This window comes from Eulemur rufifrons, chromosome 19, assembly GCF_041146395.1.
Source record: "Eulemur rufifrons isolate Redbay chromosome 19, OSU_ERuf_1, whole genome shotgun sequence".
Classification (NCBI taxonomy): Eukaryota; Metazoa; Chordata; class Mammalia; order Primates; family Lemuridae; genus Eulemur; species Eulemur rufifrons.
The window spans coordinates 46,493,195-46,510,937 of record NC_091001.1 but is presented as its reverse complement, the minus strand read 5'-3'; positions in this window follow the sequence as shown (position 1 = coordinate 46,510,937).

The following is a 17,743-nucleotide window of genomic DNA, read 5'->3' as shown; positions in this document are numbered from 1 at the left end:
ATACAATATTGAAAAGTATGTTTTATGACCTCATTTGTATAAAGTTTAATATAGTCCAATATGTCCCTAATATTACATATTATTATTATATATTTATCTTTCTGACTTTAAAAGAAATAAAAATTAAAACATTTTCCTGAGCCCCTAAAAGCATTATGAGTCATAGGCCCTGTGCCAACTGTGCTCTCTGGATAAGTCAGCCTGGATGATAACGCCACAGAGGATTGAGGGAGATTCTTCTCAATTGTTTTACACTATAGAGTAAATTAATAAAACTTTAATTGACAAAAGCAAGAACTCAAGATGAGTAGATAAAACAGATTAAGACTGAAAGAGATATTCTAATTCTAAGGGAAAAAATTTAAAACCCACATAAGTAGCATCATTAAATAATTAATTCATGAATTAGAAACAGGAAGAGAATAGTTATCACTAAAAATATTTTGCTGACAGAATAAATATTGGTGATAATCACAATTAATTCATAAAATGAAGACTAAGGTGAAAGAAATTAGTCTAAATAGCCTCAGTTCTACTTACAGATCCACAATAAAGTGGAGCACCTGTAGGGTTCTGGCCATTCTCCTCTGGATGAACCCTGGGTGGCCTCGTCTCTCTAAAAGTGTGGTGTCCAGAGTGCAGCACAGTTTCCCAGTTACTGTCAGACTGACAGACAGTAGGGAAGAACCCTGATATTACCTGTCTCTAATAGGTGTAAACCAAGGGTGATGATTGATATATCTGGGTCTATGCAAGGAAACAGATCTTTGTTGGGAATCTCAAAGAAGGCAGAACTGCTGTTCTTGGGAATTCTACTTGCCCTGTGGTTGCTATAAATGCAGTACCAGTGTCACAAAAGAGTTTTGGGAGCAAGGCACTTCTGGTTCCAGTCAGGAGGGAGTAAAAGGTATTAAACTTACCCTCCTGCTGTGATCAACTATAAAACTGAAATATATAAAGTAACCCTTTTTCAGGCATAGGACAACAGATAATGCAGGGCTATGACCTTTGAGAGATGAAAAATACTCATTGTGAATCCTATATTCACCCCAGCTTCCTGCCGAGGGGCATTTTCCAAAATGTAGCTCAAGGAAGTGCAGCCCAGAGAGCAGCCATTGTTCTGGCTGGAGGAAGCATAGATCAGAGGGGAAGGCTGCTGAAGTAGCTGGAATTTGAAAATTAGGATAACAGAGAGGAGGAAATTGCCCGAGAAGAGGCCCCAGAAACCTACATATGGGTTATCTTGAATCTTTGGTCAAACACTAAAGCCTGACAGAAAACAGCTTGGGGTAGGGAGAGCTTGGTGAGGAGCTGAACAGAGATTCCAGAGGCCACAGACTTTAGAGTTCTTACCACCTAGAGTGAAGAGATCTTTCTAAAGATCCTGGGAATTCATTTTGGGTCCCAGAAAAGGCCATATTTTAAGAATAGGATTTCTCTAGCCATCGAGTAAGGATAACTCCAGATTCACTCTAATAAAGTGTAAAATCAATAAAATCAAGCTTATCCACTAGTAAATTAATAAAAACCCGTTACTCTAAGGAAAGACAATAAAATCTAGACTCTCAAAAACATAGCATCACAGCATCCAGCATACAATATAAAATCACTAGACATGTAAAAAGCAGATAAATGTGGCCCTTAATCAAGAGAAAATATAGTCAGTAGAAACAGACCCAGAGATGATATTGGAATTAGCAAACAGGGATTTAAAAACAGCATAATAAGTGCATTCAAGGATTTAAAGGAAAGAGTGGCTATAATGAGTAAACATATGGGGAAATCACAGCAGAGAAATGGTAATTACAAAAAATGAATAAAATGGAAATTCTATAGCTGAAAAACACAGTATCCAAAATGAAAATTTATTGCCATAGAGACAAAACAGATGGAAAAAAAAATACACCAACCAAAAAGTGATGAGGTCAGAACAGTAAAATCAAAACGGTGGCATGAGCTATCCTTGGACTAAATTCTCTACAAATCAGATAATCTGTGTTTCATACTGTCCCCTTTAATGTCTTTTATTACAGTATTAAAAACTTTCATGGTAGCACATTCCTGTAGTCCCAGCTACTCAGAAGGTTGAGGCAGGAAGATTGCTTGAACCCAGGAGTACAAGGCTATAGTAAGCTATGATCGTGCCACTGCACTCCAGCCTGGATGATAGAGTGAGACCCTGCCTAAAAAGAAACAAATAACAAACAAACAAAAATACCTCTCATATCAGCATATTACTTTTTTTAAATGTTGGAAAAATGCTACTTTTAGAGAATGTACTCAGGGAGAGTCAGTACACCCTTGCTATCTCAACTGTATCCTGCTTTTGAATCTGTCTGAAATACCAACCAGTTATATTTTCCTTTAGACACTACAAATTTTTAAAAATATTCTAATAATTGTCTGGACCCAGTTTACTCACTACCTCCTCCATTAGGCCTTCTTTGATTCTCCTGGCTATTACTATCTTCCCTTTTACTCTCAAAGAACTTGTGATCTGACTAATACATTAGAGTTACATGTTTGTAGTAGTTGTTTTGTATACATGTGTTACATTCTCTTCAAGAATGAACTTCCAGAAACCAAGGACAATATAATCTATAATCACAGTTCCTGTAACGTACACAACAATGGACTTTATATAATCTCTCCTTTTGGTTCTTATCTCTGATCAAACAAGAAAATATGGAGTCATCTTGTCTACTTTGGGAAGGATGAATCAATATTCATCGTAGGATCAGTAAACAAAAGGTCAGTAAACAGGTCACTTGTGTTTTAAAGGGCTGAAGTGATAAACATTGTGTGGAAGGGTGAGAGGCATTAAGTGCGAGGTGGGTGAGAACCCCTTGAAGACTAATGTTGACCTAAAAGGAAGAAGCTGAAGCAAAATTAATATAAGTAAAGAGTTTATTTGAGTCAAAATTGAGGACTGCAACCTGGAAACATATATTCAAGTTGTTCTGAATATACACTCTGATTAGCAGCATTTATATGTAGATTTTTAAAGGCAAAAAGGGGGAACAGGGAGTGGACTGATACAAACCTGATTGTCAGGAATTCTTATTGGTTTACAGAAATAACATTGATTAGTGATTGGCTGTACATTGCTAAGCTATAGAGCATGGGTGATAGTGTCTGCCGTGGCATTACTAGTTTAATTTATAGCTACTCGTGGCAGTAGCAAGCAGTTTCAAGAGCTGAATACATAGCTCAAAAGGGGGAGTAGGACATGATTGCGGTCTCATTTTAATGTCCCCCTGGGCCCAGTGATTTAAAAGGACTCATATTACTCACATAAAAGATCCTTTCTCCTCTAAGAAGCCACCCTTAGAGAAGGGTTTGGAAAACTTCAGGGTTTGGTTGGTTGGGAATGGTATATGTGGGGAAAAGGAAAGTGGCATTCGGTTGTTGGACTATCTCAGAGTAGGGACAAGGCTGGAGTTCCTAAGTGGTTAGACTAAGAGGCCAACCTGGGCACAGCATTTGGGGTATGGGAGGCAGTTTGGGCCTATTTGAGAGGCACTGGGTGCAGGACATAGGGGCCTGGATGTAAGAAGCTCACGCCTCAGGAACCCAGGAAAGAGCACACATGGAAGGCAGCTCCGTGGGAAAAGGGTCACCGCTGATCCACCCTCCTTCAGAGAACCCCAATGGCCAGTGCGGGGACCGGGACCAACAGTCATCAGCCAGGAAGGGATAGTGATCAACAGCGCCCCCTGTGGGCAAGGGCGAGACCGCATCAATGTCAATTGTGGCTCCCAGAGGCACTGGTCTCTCCCACTCTTGGGACCTCCAAGTTTGGACGGTAAGTCTTCCTTGTGACCCAAGGGCTGGGCTTTCTGACAGTCTGGATTCCTAAGTGGCTTAATTTAGCTTGCACGGTAGTTCATAGCAGTTACAGTTACACGAACTGGTATATAACATTGGGGAAAAACATGATTTTTCTATGATGATAATTGCCTTTTTAAATAATGACAATTGCCCTTTAAAAACAAGTTAATATTCTCATAATACTTTTTCTTCTTCATGTTGGTTGGTCAAGCCAGACTATTTTCGTCATACTTTTAAATAAAGAATCAAATCTTGGTTTCCATTCTTAAACTACTACTACTTTGTTTCAATATTTTCTCATTTTTTTCACTGATAAAATTAGATTTTTGCAAAGGCTGACTGATTTGTTGATTTTCTAACCATTTTAATTACTTGGTTAGGTGTTCCATATTAGGATTTTATTTTTCTTTTTAAAGTCTGGATTAATGCTACATATTTTATACTTGCTACTGTTCTTCCTGCATCCTATATGGTTACTGGTTTTATCTCTTCTGTATCCATTATCTCCAGATAGTTTAGTACCTTATTTTTTTTTATTTGTGATGATGAAGTTATTGAATATACATTTTCCTTGTTAATATGTTCATTTTTTGTGCTAGAATTTGATATTGCTGTATGACCACATCTGAAACAAACCAATGGAAACATTTGTCCCAGCTTCTGCCTACAGGAATTCTTAACAGGAACTCTCAGTAGGAGGTAGGAGAGGCTGTTGCTAGGCCCACCAGGATGAGAGCCCTTTTTAGTGTAACATAAGAAAGTGCCTCTTCACACGTTTTCTAACAAAGCCCTCAGAAAACTCCACTGCTGTCCCTGAACTTTGGCAAAGGTGAATTTTAAAGACTAGGCCTCTTCAGGGGGCAGGACAAGTTCTCAAGTCACATTGAATCACCTTGTAGGCTTTTTAAAAGATTAGCACCTGGATGCCACCAGGGATGGTAGGAATTGAATCACTGGGGGTGGAGCCGGTTTTCCAGGTGACTCAACCCAGCAGCAAAGCTTGGGAGGCAGCAAGCCAGGCTATCAAAAGGTCGAATGGGGAGCTGTAATCACTGGGGAAATCCCTTCTCACACTTGGGGCCATGGTGCAGGCAGGGCTGGCACCAGTGGCAGAATAAATAATAGGAAAGGACAACCACGGAGGACCTGCTGGGAGAATAGGAAGAGGGGGAAGGGCTGGAGGCCAAGTTACTGTGCTTAATTGGACTTCTCTTCCTGAATGTGACAAACTGGCAAGGACAGTGGTTTTACCAAGCTGATTATTTTGAAAAAGGTATTGGGTTTTTTCCAAAGACAAAATTATTTTGCTGTTCTTTCCATTTTTCTTTTCTTTAGATGCTCTTACAATTTGGGGGTCATTTCTCCTTGACAAACTTGCAAAGCTGTCAATCTGGTTGTTAAATTGCCTGACTGTCTGAATTATGGAAATTAAGTTATCTGCTTTCTGCTTGGTCTCTTTCCTTAATTCTGCAAATCTGCTCCTTGTTACCTTTATTCCGTGGTTAATGATTTCTAGTTTGCGGTTGAGGTTGTCATTGTCTCTCATCCATCCAAGAAACTAATTCTTTAGAGCTTTTAAGTAGAAGAAGCACAAATGTCCTGAGCTAGCTGTGGGGTCTTGGACAAACTTCCCTCTCCCTGGGCCTCTTTTCCTTCCCCAGGCAACAGAGTGGGTGGAGCGGCGGAGGCTAAGCCAGGTGGGCTGGGGAGGGTGTAGGACAAGGGTCCTCTAAGTTTCCTGCTGTGCTCATCTTTTTTTTAATTTTAAATTACACACTGCTGCATCTGGAACACTTGCTTTAAAAACTTTCCTTCATTTCTTGCTTTCCCGGCTTGCCCGATTTCCTCCCTCCTTTCATTTCTTTATTTCTTCCACCCTTCCTTCCTTTATTTCTTCTTTCTTTCTGTTTTTTTCTTTCTCCACCATTTATATTTAGCTTGAAAACCTAAGCTGAGGAATCTGGCTACTTGTCAGGCCACTGTCCAAGTTTAAGTCTTTCGATGTTAATTTTTTCTTGATTTCTGATTATGGTTCTGAATTCACAGAGATTAGCAGGAAAAATCTAGGTATTTTCTTCCCAATTTGGCCAAGGCCAAAAGCATTTCAGAGGGATTCCAGAAATAAGGAATTCACCAGTAATGACAGTTTGAGCCTTCGTTGCATGATAATCCCAGTGTCAGTGTTCTTGTGTTAATTCAGACCCTGCTCAGCACACAGCCACCATGCCGCCGTCTCCATCAGCTATTTCCTGCTCATGACCTTGAGCATACTCTCTTCATTTGATGATTCTAGTGGCTGGTACTGAACAGAGCCTTGCTTCCTTCCTCTTCCTCTGAGCACTGCATCACACTGCCCTACCAGCAGATCCAGCCCCTGGGCTCTCGGGTTGTGTTTATATCACATCCCCTTTACTCCGGACCTAACAACAAAGACTTATATTATGTGTGACTGAAAAAAAGGCACCAACTCAACTTACATAAAAGCTTCTACATCAAGAGAATAAGAAGACATGCCACAGACTGGGAGAAAATATTTGAAAAAGGCACTACTGACAAAGGATTGTTATACAAAACATACAAAGAACACTTAACAATAAGAAAATGAACAACCTGATTTAAAAATAGGCTAAGGACCTTAAAGTCATCAAAGAAGATATATAGGTAGCAAATAAGAAATGAAAAGATGCTTTGCATCATATATCACCAGGAAATTACAAATTAAAACAACGAGATAGCACTAAATAATTATAAAATGGCCAAAATCCAGAACACTGACAACACAAAAAATATTGGTGAGAATGTGGAGCAAGAGGAACTCTTATTAATTGCTGGATGGAATGCAAAATGGTACAGCCCCTTTAGAAGACAGTTTGGAGTATTCTTATAAAACTAAACATACTCATCATACAATCCAGCAGTTGTGCTCCTTGTGCAATCCCCAAAGGGATGGAAAACATATGTCTACACAAAAACCTGCACAGGAGTGTTTACAGTAGCTTTATTCATAATTACCAAAACTTGGAAGCAACCAAGGTGCCCTTTAGGTGAATGGATAAATAAACTGGTATACCAGGCAATGGTATATTATTGATCACTAAAAAGAAATGAGATATCAAACCATGAAAAGAGATGGAGGAACGTTAAATGCATATTAATAAGTGAAAGAAGCCAATCTTTAAAGAGTACATACTCAGCCCACCCACTCCCAAGTCCACTGTCTCAGAGCCCCCCCAACACACACACCCTGTGTAGCCCTTATCTTAACAGCCAGCCTCACGCTGACCACCCTCAGCTGCGGCTGAGGTTTCCCGAAGTGGCAGTTCCCAACTCTAGTGGTGCCCTAGAATCGCTCTGTGAGATTGGACAAAATACCTAGGCCTGGGCCCCATCCACAGCTCTTCTGATTTAATTGCTCATGAGTGGGCCCAGGCAACAGCATTTTGTAAAATTTCCCAGATGATTTTAATGTGCATGAGTCTCTGCTCACAATTTCTGGGGAAACTCCAACCACGGCCCTTTAGCTTGTTGAATTTGATGGAAAGTCCAAACACAAACACAAAGATAGCATTTAACACTGTCTGAAGTTATTTTGTTTTTTCTGTATTTATTGCCATCTCCCCAACCTCTACACCCCCCATAATGTAAGCCCCAGAGGACAACAGTTCTGTCTTTTCTTTCGTGTCTGTATCCCCAGCACCTAGTGCCTGGGGGTCCAAATGGGCTCCGCAAACACACGCTGACTAAATGTATGCATTTCCCCTAGTGGGAGGCACAGATGGAAAAAGACCAGAAGATATCAAATTTGGGCACAAGGTGGCAGCATGAGTCCAGTCAATGGAGAGTTCCTGTGTGTCTCCCATTAAGAGAAATTGTCAGCAGGAGTGAGGCAGTTCTGGCTTTCCGTCCGTCCTTCCTTATCTGCCTAAAGAACCCACGTGAAGTGAAGACCAGCCCTGGGACCACTGTAAAGGAAATTAGGACTTTAAATCGTTCCTACTGGCCTCAATTAGTCTCTCTTTATAATGGGCACATTATTAATATTCTTCCAAAATATTGGGTATCATTTTAAAACTGGCTGCAAAATAATTTAAAAGAAAAGATTCCAAATGTTCCAGAAATAAAAGTGCTCAGAAGATGCTTACAGATGATGATAGAGACCAATGTTTTGAGAGGAATCAGCTAAGGCTGGAGAGTTAGGACCGTCTGGTTTACTGATATTTATTGATCAATTGCTATATATACCTGAGTTGCCAAACATGGGGGTATAAAACAAACTTCACACTCCCTACCACAAATAGGCTTTAGGAATAATAAATTCCAATTGTAAAATCTTTTAAAATAGATTTTTCCCATGTGTTTGGGAAGACAAAAAAATATTTAAAACATGCAGAAGTGGTCAAATTTGATAGTTCATACAGTTAAAAATTAAGATAACAGGGAAAAGAACAGACAGTTTGGTGAAAGAAGACCTAGGATTGCATCTTGCAGAGGGTCTTAGTCATTTAACCTCCAAGGGCCTGGTTTGGGGACCCAGCCCCCAGTCTCAGACATGCTTTATTTTTGCAGTATTTAACACTCTCCACTCCATACACGTTGGTTGAACAAATGAATACATTTATAGAGAGAGGATGATAATAACACTAGCCCCTCTGGTTGGGAAGATTAAATGAGATAATGAATTCAAACCAGACTTGTAATTCATAAAATCCTCCAGTATATTGTATATTATTATTATTAACCATATGGCCAAATAATAGGAAAGCCTGAGGCAGGAATGGAGGCGTCATTGTCCACTGGAGACTCCTGGAAAGGCTTCTTAGAGATGGGGAGAGGGGTAGAAGCTCTGAAACATCCTTCTCCATCACTACCAGCCAATCTGCATCTAGTAGAGGCCACCAGGCAGCAGGAGATTGCCTGCCCCTTCCAAACAGGGAACATGTGTTTTCATCTGGGAACAAGTCCACTCTCCAAAGACCAGAAACTCTTCTCTCTCTGCCAGATCCTCTCCACACGGCTAGGAGTTGTTTTTCTAGCAAATTGGATCTGATCATATTTCTGCCAGGACCCTGTCGCCCCCACCTCACACATATTAGCATCCTCAGAAGAAAGGCCCTAGAGCCATTCAGACTCTTATTATTGCCACTGTAATTATTATAGTTATGACTATGACCATCATTATAAGGAAAATCATCCAAATGTAGTAAAGCAAAAAACAGAGGGAACTCCATGGCTCTGAGCAAAGTTAAAAGGCCGTCAAATACGGAGAAGCATGAGCTTCTCTTCTGCCAGGCCCTCTCCAGGTGCATAGAAAGTGCACAGGAGGACCACACTATGGCCAAAAGCAGCCCTTTTCTTCTCCTTCCTGCCCAAGGCTTGTCCATGCTCCTTCCCTAATGTCTCCAGTAGCCCTCACTTCCTCTCCATCCCCTCTGTGACTGCCCTCGCTCGGGCCCTCATCCCCTCCCGCCTGGATGACTGCAGCACCCCTAATCACCCACCTCCAAGCCTCTGGGGTCACACAGTCCCCCTAGCGAAGCCCGGAAAGGATCTTCCACAAATAGATGGCATCATGCCACTTCCCTGTCAAAATCAGCAGGAGCTTCCCATTGCTTAGAGAATATAGGTGCAAGTCTTCTTCACGGCTTGAAAGCCTTCAGAGACTAGTGCTGCCATCTGAGTGTGCCCCTCCAAAATTCTTCTGTTGAAATCCTAACTCCCAAGGCGATGGTGTTAAGTGGTGGGGCCTTTGCGAGGTGATTAGGTCACAAGGGTGGAGCCCCATGAATGGGATTAGTGCCCTGATAAAAGAGGCCCCAGAGAGACCCCTGACCCCTTCCATCTGTGTGGACACAGCAAAAAGGTGCTGTCTATGTATGAGCCAGAAAGTAGGCCCTCACCAGATACCAAATCTTCCTGAATTTTAGACTTCCCAGCCTCCAAAATCGTAAGAAATAAATTTCTGCTGTTTATAAGCCACCCAATCTATAGTATTTTGTTACAGTAGCCTGAATGGACTAAGACAATTGGCCACTACCTTATCCTGTCCCACAGACGGAAAGACAGACTCACTGTGCCTGCACACACCCCACCCATTCACATGGCTTGTGTCCCCACTGCTGGTCTCTAGTTAAACTGTTTTCATGGCCTGATTGTCTGGAAGTACCTCAACGTCTTACCATTTACCTTCCTAAGTCTTTCAAAGCCCTGGCTCAGACCACCTCCTCGGAATATTTCCCAATGTTAGAATCATTTTTCCTCCACCTCTCCTAATCATTTTATTTGCATTTGGGATACCCTGCCTCCAATTTGGGCTACTACATTCACACCACTAGTTCCCTGAGTCTGCAATCCCTGGAGGTCAGGGTCTATACCTGGGTCATGTTCTCCTCCAGTATTTATCATCGGCAACTAATTGAAGCTGAATAAGTGCCTGGGGAGGTAAAAGTGTATTTTATCACTTTCCTCTGGTGTACTCTTGCAGTGGTCTTGAGAGGTGAGTTCATCACTGTAATGACCATGGCGCTGCACGTGGACAAACAGAGGCCAAGCAGCTTGGCTTGGGCCAGACACCGCGGTGGTGGAACCACGTGCAGAGCTTAGTGCAGCACAAAAGAAACAAGGGTGGACCCACCCACGGTGGCACACTGCGCTGGGTAAATGTCTGAGGCGCCTCCGTGAGCATGTAACGCAGTGATTCCGAATCTCGACCGTGCATCTGGATCCTGATTTCATCATTTCCACCTGTGCAATCCTGGGGACGTTTCTTCACCTCTCTGGATTTCAGTTTTTTTGTTTATAAAATGAGGTAATAACAGCACCCTCATAGGATTGCTGAGCATAAATTGGATAGCATCAAATATTAGCACTGAATCAGGCTCATACTGACTGATACATGGACAGAGCTTTGTTGTGATTAAATCAGCCTTAAGAGCATTGAAAAACAGCAGACTCAGATTTCTCCTTTGTGCCTGGGAATAGTGGTAAGGAGTCCAAAGTACCATCCCAGGAATGAGGAGGAGAAGGAGAGATTGGAATAACATCCCCTGGTCATCTGAGCACATTCCCAAGATACCAGGCCACCCATCAGCATTTCCCAAGCAACAAGTCACTGTCATTTCCTCCCCCATGCCCTGGGAAAGTGCACAGATTGAGTTCATTCCACAAGCCACTGTCTCCTGTTCTCAGGCCCAGTCATGACCCTCACCAGCTATTTGATACGCAAAGAACCAGGTATGGGCCATGTTGGATGTGGTCCTACAGACACCTTTAGGCACAGGAGAGATGAAAGCAGCTCACTTGCAAAGCTTTAGAGTCTGTGCATGGGAAAGGTGCTCCCTTGCTTCTCTGAATCCAGATTTATTAAAGGTGAATCCAGTCATCCAAATGGAAAGAAGACAGTGAAAAAGAAAAGAGAAGTTTCCGCAATGATGAGGAACCAGGAGAGACCTGTTTCTTAAATAGCAGCTGCAGAGACTGGAGAGTTCAGACCCTGCAGTCAGCCTGCCAGGGTTCAAATTTCTGTCCCATCACTTCCTAACTGCATGGCTTTGGGCAAGTTATTTAGGCATTTTTCAATTCATTTCCTCACCTGCAAAGTAAGAGTACTGTTAACATCTGTATCATAGAATTGTTACGAGGATTGAGTTGGGTAATCGGCATAAAGCGCTTAGCACAACATTGGGCACAGTGAATGCTCACTCAGTTAAAAGGGCTAGTAGTGATGGTGGTGATGATAGTTTGATCTTGACCCAGACTAGGTGGATATTTTTATTTCCATTTCTCAGTTGGATAAACTCGGGTTCAAGAAGTCAAGTGAATTGCTCACGGTCACCCAGTCAGTATGTGGCAGATCTAACTCTAGTTCCACTGTTTCTTCCTGGGAGTGAGTGATCCAGATGTCCTAAGGAGGAGGAACTGAGACCAGAATGGACATTCTTCTTGGGGAATCAGAGGACAAGAAAGGTCCAAACCATGAGCAAACTGAGCCTAACAGCTAGCTGAAACATGAAAACATTCCAAAGCATTACTTAAAACTAGATAAGAGCATATCTACTCAGAAAGTCACTTTCAATCACTTCCCTAAAATTGCCAATTTGTGCAAGATTTCACCACCCTCCTCCCCAATATTTGTATACATTTGAGGTCATTTAATTCATGGGAAGTCTTATTACAAGGAGCAAATGCCAGGTTTCTCCTAGAAGGAGCCCTACGTCTGCAGGTTTGACCGGCAAAGACAAGCAGCCTCCAATCTTGCCTCCAGAGCTATTTCAAGGTTTCAGAAAAGCCCACCTGTCTAGGACCCTCCTACAATCTATTGTTCTACCCCAGGTGAAATCTGCTCAATAGAAACATTAAGGCAGTATTTACTGAACAACTTACTCAAGGACCAAAGGTCAAGAACTGCAGCTGGTGTTAGGACTAAAAGGAGGGGGTGACCCCAAAAGTCACAAATGACCTGGGGAGTTATGAGCTGTGGCACTCACCACCCTTTGGTTATTATTGTAATGTTGCTGGGAGCCAGCCTTTGACTTGGCATTGCTGAGGCCCCAGCACCTACGTGATGGCATGACGGGTGCTCCATAGACACCTATTGAATGAGCAAATACAAGTCTCATCATTCAAATTGAGCTTTGGTCCTCCTGACAGCTCTCGGTTAACCTCGCACACACGCTTATCCACCGATACACACAGCTTCCACTGAGGGCATCTCAATGGTAAAGCGGCACAGGATTTCTGAGCGCAAATCCTGTGGGATTTCCATGACGCCACGCTTGGAGGCACGTGGGGTGCTGCTAGTGCATTCTGAGACATGTCCCAGCTCCCTGCCTCTTTCTGCCCTTTCTCCTGCATAGGCTTCAGGGGGAACCAGATGTGCGGTTCTCAAACTTGGGTGACATCAGAGTCACCTGGAGGGCTTGGACAAACCCAGATGGCTGGACCCACCCCCAGAACTGCACATTCAGCAGGTCAGGGGTAGGGCCTGAGATCGATTCTAACGAGTTCCTGGATGCGGCTGCTGCTGACCCAGGGACCACACTTTGGGAACCACTGGCCTAAATGTTCACCAGAGCTCCTTCATGCTCGTGGATTTTAGGATTTTTGTTTCTAAGAAGCAGCATAATATGAGAATAAGAAATTAAGAATAAAGGAGGATTTTAGAAGAAGCATGAGGAGAAATTTCCAAACAGTTCCCTGAGCTGTGGCAACAGACAGGTGTTTGGTCATGGCCCAGCCCTGGCAGAAGTGGGGCTGTGGGCCCTGCTCCCTCCTCCCTTCTGCTCTTAGTTTCTTTTCATTTGGTTGTTGTTGGATTCCACATCTGAGACCATATTTCATGACAGCAGCTGCTTGAGTCTGTAATGAAATACTTTATGTGAAAGCACTTTGAAAATATGAAGGAAAAGGCAGGGGTTTATTTTGAACGTATGTTTATATTTTCTGCTTTACCTCCTGAAAAAAGCAAATGATGATTGCAATAAAAGGCAGAGATGAATTTAATGGGAGAGCGTTGAATGGGATGGAATTGAGCTGATTTGAGTTAAATAAGAGTTTCATTATCCTCGCTCATAGGAACCAAACACTGAATGAATGTGGGAGGGAAGCCTGGGTGGCTCGGGAGACAGAGGAGACACACTCTCTCCTGGACGTGGAACGGAAGGGCCATGGTGCTGCAGGGCACAGATGTGCAAGGGCTGTGGACATAGAACATTCATTTTCAGAGGATCTGGGAGCCACATGGAGGCATGTTCTTTCACACCTCGGGCCCAGAACTCTAGCTGGCCAAAATGCCTTGGGCCTGTGGTCAGAACATTCAGTGCCCACGTCCCAGAATGCAAGTTCAGGCTCCCTGATCCCGGCCAATGTCTTTTCCATTGTCTCGACATCTCTCATGGTCTCAAGGTTTCTTACCTACGAGTACAAAATAGCCCCTTAGACTTGGACCCAATCCCTTTTTATTTAGGTTTTCTGTCTATGCTGGTCCAATGGTTCCTTCCAGATATCCACCCTCACCTCTCCCCACCACACACACACACACACACACACACACACACACAGAAGCATATAGATTCACAGGGACCAAAAGACAGATTAAACAGTTTGCCTATGAACAATATGTCCTTATCCCCTGGGACAGCCAGGATCCCTGCCATAGGCTCTTGCCTTCAAGGGTCCTGCTCTGCCCTCTGCTCTGGCCTCCTAAACCATGACTCTTCCAAGGAGTTGAGGAATCTGGGGGACCAAGGGCACAAGCCCACCTGGAACCCCACCCCACCTAGACCATGCTCCAGTTTGTATGCCTAACCTGGGGTGGCCAAGGGGTGGCTGTTTTGGGGGAGGCCTGTGAAGCAGCCAAGCTATCCACACATCCATGCACAAAGCCCTCCAGGGTTCAAGTTGGAGCTGGGGATGGGGGCGGACTAGGCTTCAGGCCTTGATTTGTACTCTTGCCACAGGTCCTGCAGACACTCAGACCTGCCTCCAGGCCTGCTCTGAGTCTGGCTAGAGAGCCCAGCCAGGTGGGGATATGGCCTGCAGCACCCAGAGGCCCCCACCCTGCTGGTGGAATTGTTCAGCGTCACACAAGAGCCCTTCTCAGAGGGGTCAGCCACACTCTTCTCTCCAGTTGTTTCAGGCCAAGATCCCAGTTACTCTTAAGAACACTTGTAAGTGGACTGCCGGCCAGGGTGGCGCCAGGCAGCCCGGCCTCAACAACCCCATGACCTTCTCCTGACCTCTGCACAGGGACAGGTAGGGCAAAAGCCCCAGGTTGAGTCCACTGGGCAATGTGGTGTGGAAATACACTTGAGGCACCAAGGACCTGTTTTCTGTGGGGATCACCAGAATTTAAACAGACTGGACCACTGAACTATTACCAATCAGACAAATTTAGGTTTAAGCTCAAAAATCAGCTGAATAGATATCAAATGGAAGAGACCCTAATTAACTAGAGCATTGAGAACTCAGAGTATCAGCACAGCATGAGCTTATATGAGCCAATTGGCTGCTAAAACTAAAGTAGAAAATGAATGCAAACTCAGAGTACATTAACATAAGTACAGGACCCCAAATAAAGGAGGTGAAAATGGGCCAGCACATTTGGTATATTGTGTTCTGTTCTGTGTAACACATTTTAAAAACCATAATTACAAACTAGATATTCTCTAGTTCATACACTAGTATGGTGAGGGGATTGGAAAGTATCCTTTAGAGCATTTTGAAGAAATGGCTATTTAGAGGGGGTAAGAACCTGGGAGATAGGAGAGCTCCCTTTCGATATTTGATGGATTGTATGTGAGAATGCTTTAACCTGGGTAGTACAACAGGATGCTGAGAAGTGTACCCTGCTGATAGAAATTGACACAACCTTTCTAGAGAACAACATGGCCCTTAATGTCAAGGCCCTTAAAAATCCCCACACCCTTAGGTCAGGGCTTCTATTCCTAGGAATTTATCTCAAAGAAGTAATGAGAAAGTAACAAAGATCTTCCTATAATGCTGTTTACTATGGCATTATTTATAATATTGAAAAATTAGAAACAACCTAAGTATCTCAAACTAAGAATGTGTTATACACATTGTGATAAAATCCATGCCACAGAAAATTTAGCCACCTTAAAAATATGTCTTCAAAGATTATTGAATGATATGAGAAATGTCACAATGTCAGTGAAAAGGACAAACTGGATACAAAATCTATAGTCAATGTGATTCTAATTTTGTAAAACACATGCCTGCCCACATATGCACAAATAGAAAGAAATACACCAAAATACTAATAGTGCTAATCACCGCAGGTTACATTTATCAGTGGTGTTTTCCGTATCAAATTCTCTATGTTTTTCAAACTTTCTGCAATGCATATGCATCATCTTTATAATCAGGGACAAGTACTAACAATATTTGAAGAGAAGGTGCATGCTGAATAGCGATAGATTCAGAGATGAGCTTGCAGCTGGAGCTGCTCCAAAGACACTTCCCAAGGAGGTGCAGCCTCCCACTGTGGGTGTCCAGGCTTGTATTGGTGGGGGCTGAACAAGAGGGTAGCCAAGTGTGAGGACTGATGGGAAGAAAAGGGTAAGAGATCTTTACTGAGTACCCGCACAGGTTAGTCTCTAGGCTCCAAAGCCGAGGTTGAGAGACAAAATAACTCCTGCAATGAACTAAAGCTGGTAAGAGTTAGATCTGGAACGTGGATCCAGGACTTTCTGCCTCCAACGCACAAGTCTGAAGCAGCCTTCTCCACCTGCAGGAACCAAGCCTGCATCAGTCACCTGTTTATATGGACACGGCCTCCATCCTCTTGGGATCAAGAAACAGGTAGGAAATTGTGCAATTTGTACAAAAAACTGTCTCCTGAGAGATGTGTGTCGTCCTCAGGTGGAGACCTCCCTGGATAGGCATTGCTCAGGGAGTGGCTGGACCACTGCTGGATTCTTAGTTCCAGCGGCCCCTCACCACCACACTTCTCAGGGCCACTTCTGTGGCCCAAAACTCCAGCTGATGGATTCCTTTTTAAAGTCTGTAGAACTGAGTCCCTTCTACCCCTGAAGCTTGAAGCCACCCCCAGAAGCATCAACCATCCAGTACTTTCTTGGTAGATGACACTGAGTCTGCCAAGGAAGTCCAAAGGCTTGGCATGAACCGGGGAAACCATCAAGAGCTCCAGACACTGAAACTGCAACAGCGATAAGTCTGTCTCCCGCTGAGATTTTAGTCTTCTAGAGGGTTACTTGAGTGAATGAGTACTTATTTTCATGAAGGATCTTCAGTGGGTCCAGAATAAAAACAAGCCACACACATAATAGTTCTTAGAAACTTTTGAGCACTGATGCGTCCCTGAGCGGTCAGCTGGGGCTCCCCTGCCTTCCTCCCCCAACCAGCTGCACACACGCACACACACCTTCACGCATGCGCACACACACACCCTCACACATGCTTCTGTAAGGGCTCTGAGCAACAACAGATTTGAACTCTTCCTGGGTCCAGTCAACAGAGTACGAGAAGGAAGAGCTGTTTTCAGTGAAATCTTGCCCAAATGTGGGAGATGAATGTTTTCAGTGGGCAGGCCCACTGGGGGATTGCTGGGGTGCACCTCCCTACCTGAGGGAGGTAGATATACAACTATGTTTGCAGATACCCAGCCATCGCCTCTCAGGGTCAATACGGCTTGTCTGTCAATAAACAACATTTTCTCCCATTTCAGAACTAGGGCTGCGGGTGGAGGAGCGGGAGAGGGGCTTGACGGAGCAGTACCTTTCTTGTTTTCTGATGTCCAGGAATGTTAAAATAGTCCTTAGTTTTCTTAAAGTAAGCTATATTTCCAAAGTCCCCCCAACCTGAAATATTTTCTAAGCAATAGCAGTCTTCGAGCATCAATATATATCTAAGAGAGTCAGAAATGCCCAGCACGGGGACACTTGGTTGCCATCCTCCATGGCACCATCTTCGGAGGATCTAAATGTTTCCCCCAGACAACCCTGATAGCCCACTATGGGACCCTAGTGGTATGACCTCAGGGAGCTCATCTGCTGTCTCTGGACGTCACTCTCTGGCTCTGTAAAATGACAGTGTGATCACCAATACACCTCCCAGTTTTAGATTGCATGATTCAACCCCACTCTGAGTTGGTGTAGACCAAGAGTTGACAAATTATAGCTCACAGGTCAAATCCAGGGTTCTGCCTATTTTGTAAATAACATGTTCTTAGACCCCAGCCATGCCCATTCATATGTATCGTCTGTGGCTGCTTTTGCACTACAGTGGCAGAGTTGAGCAGTTGTGACAAAGTTGGCCCACAAGTCAGAAGTATTTACTCTGATCTTTTATAGAAAACGTTTGCTAACTCCTGGTTTCGACCTTTAGAAACTGAGGGAGCTTGAATTAGACAACAAGAAACCAGGCATTCTACGGG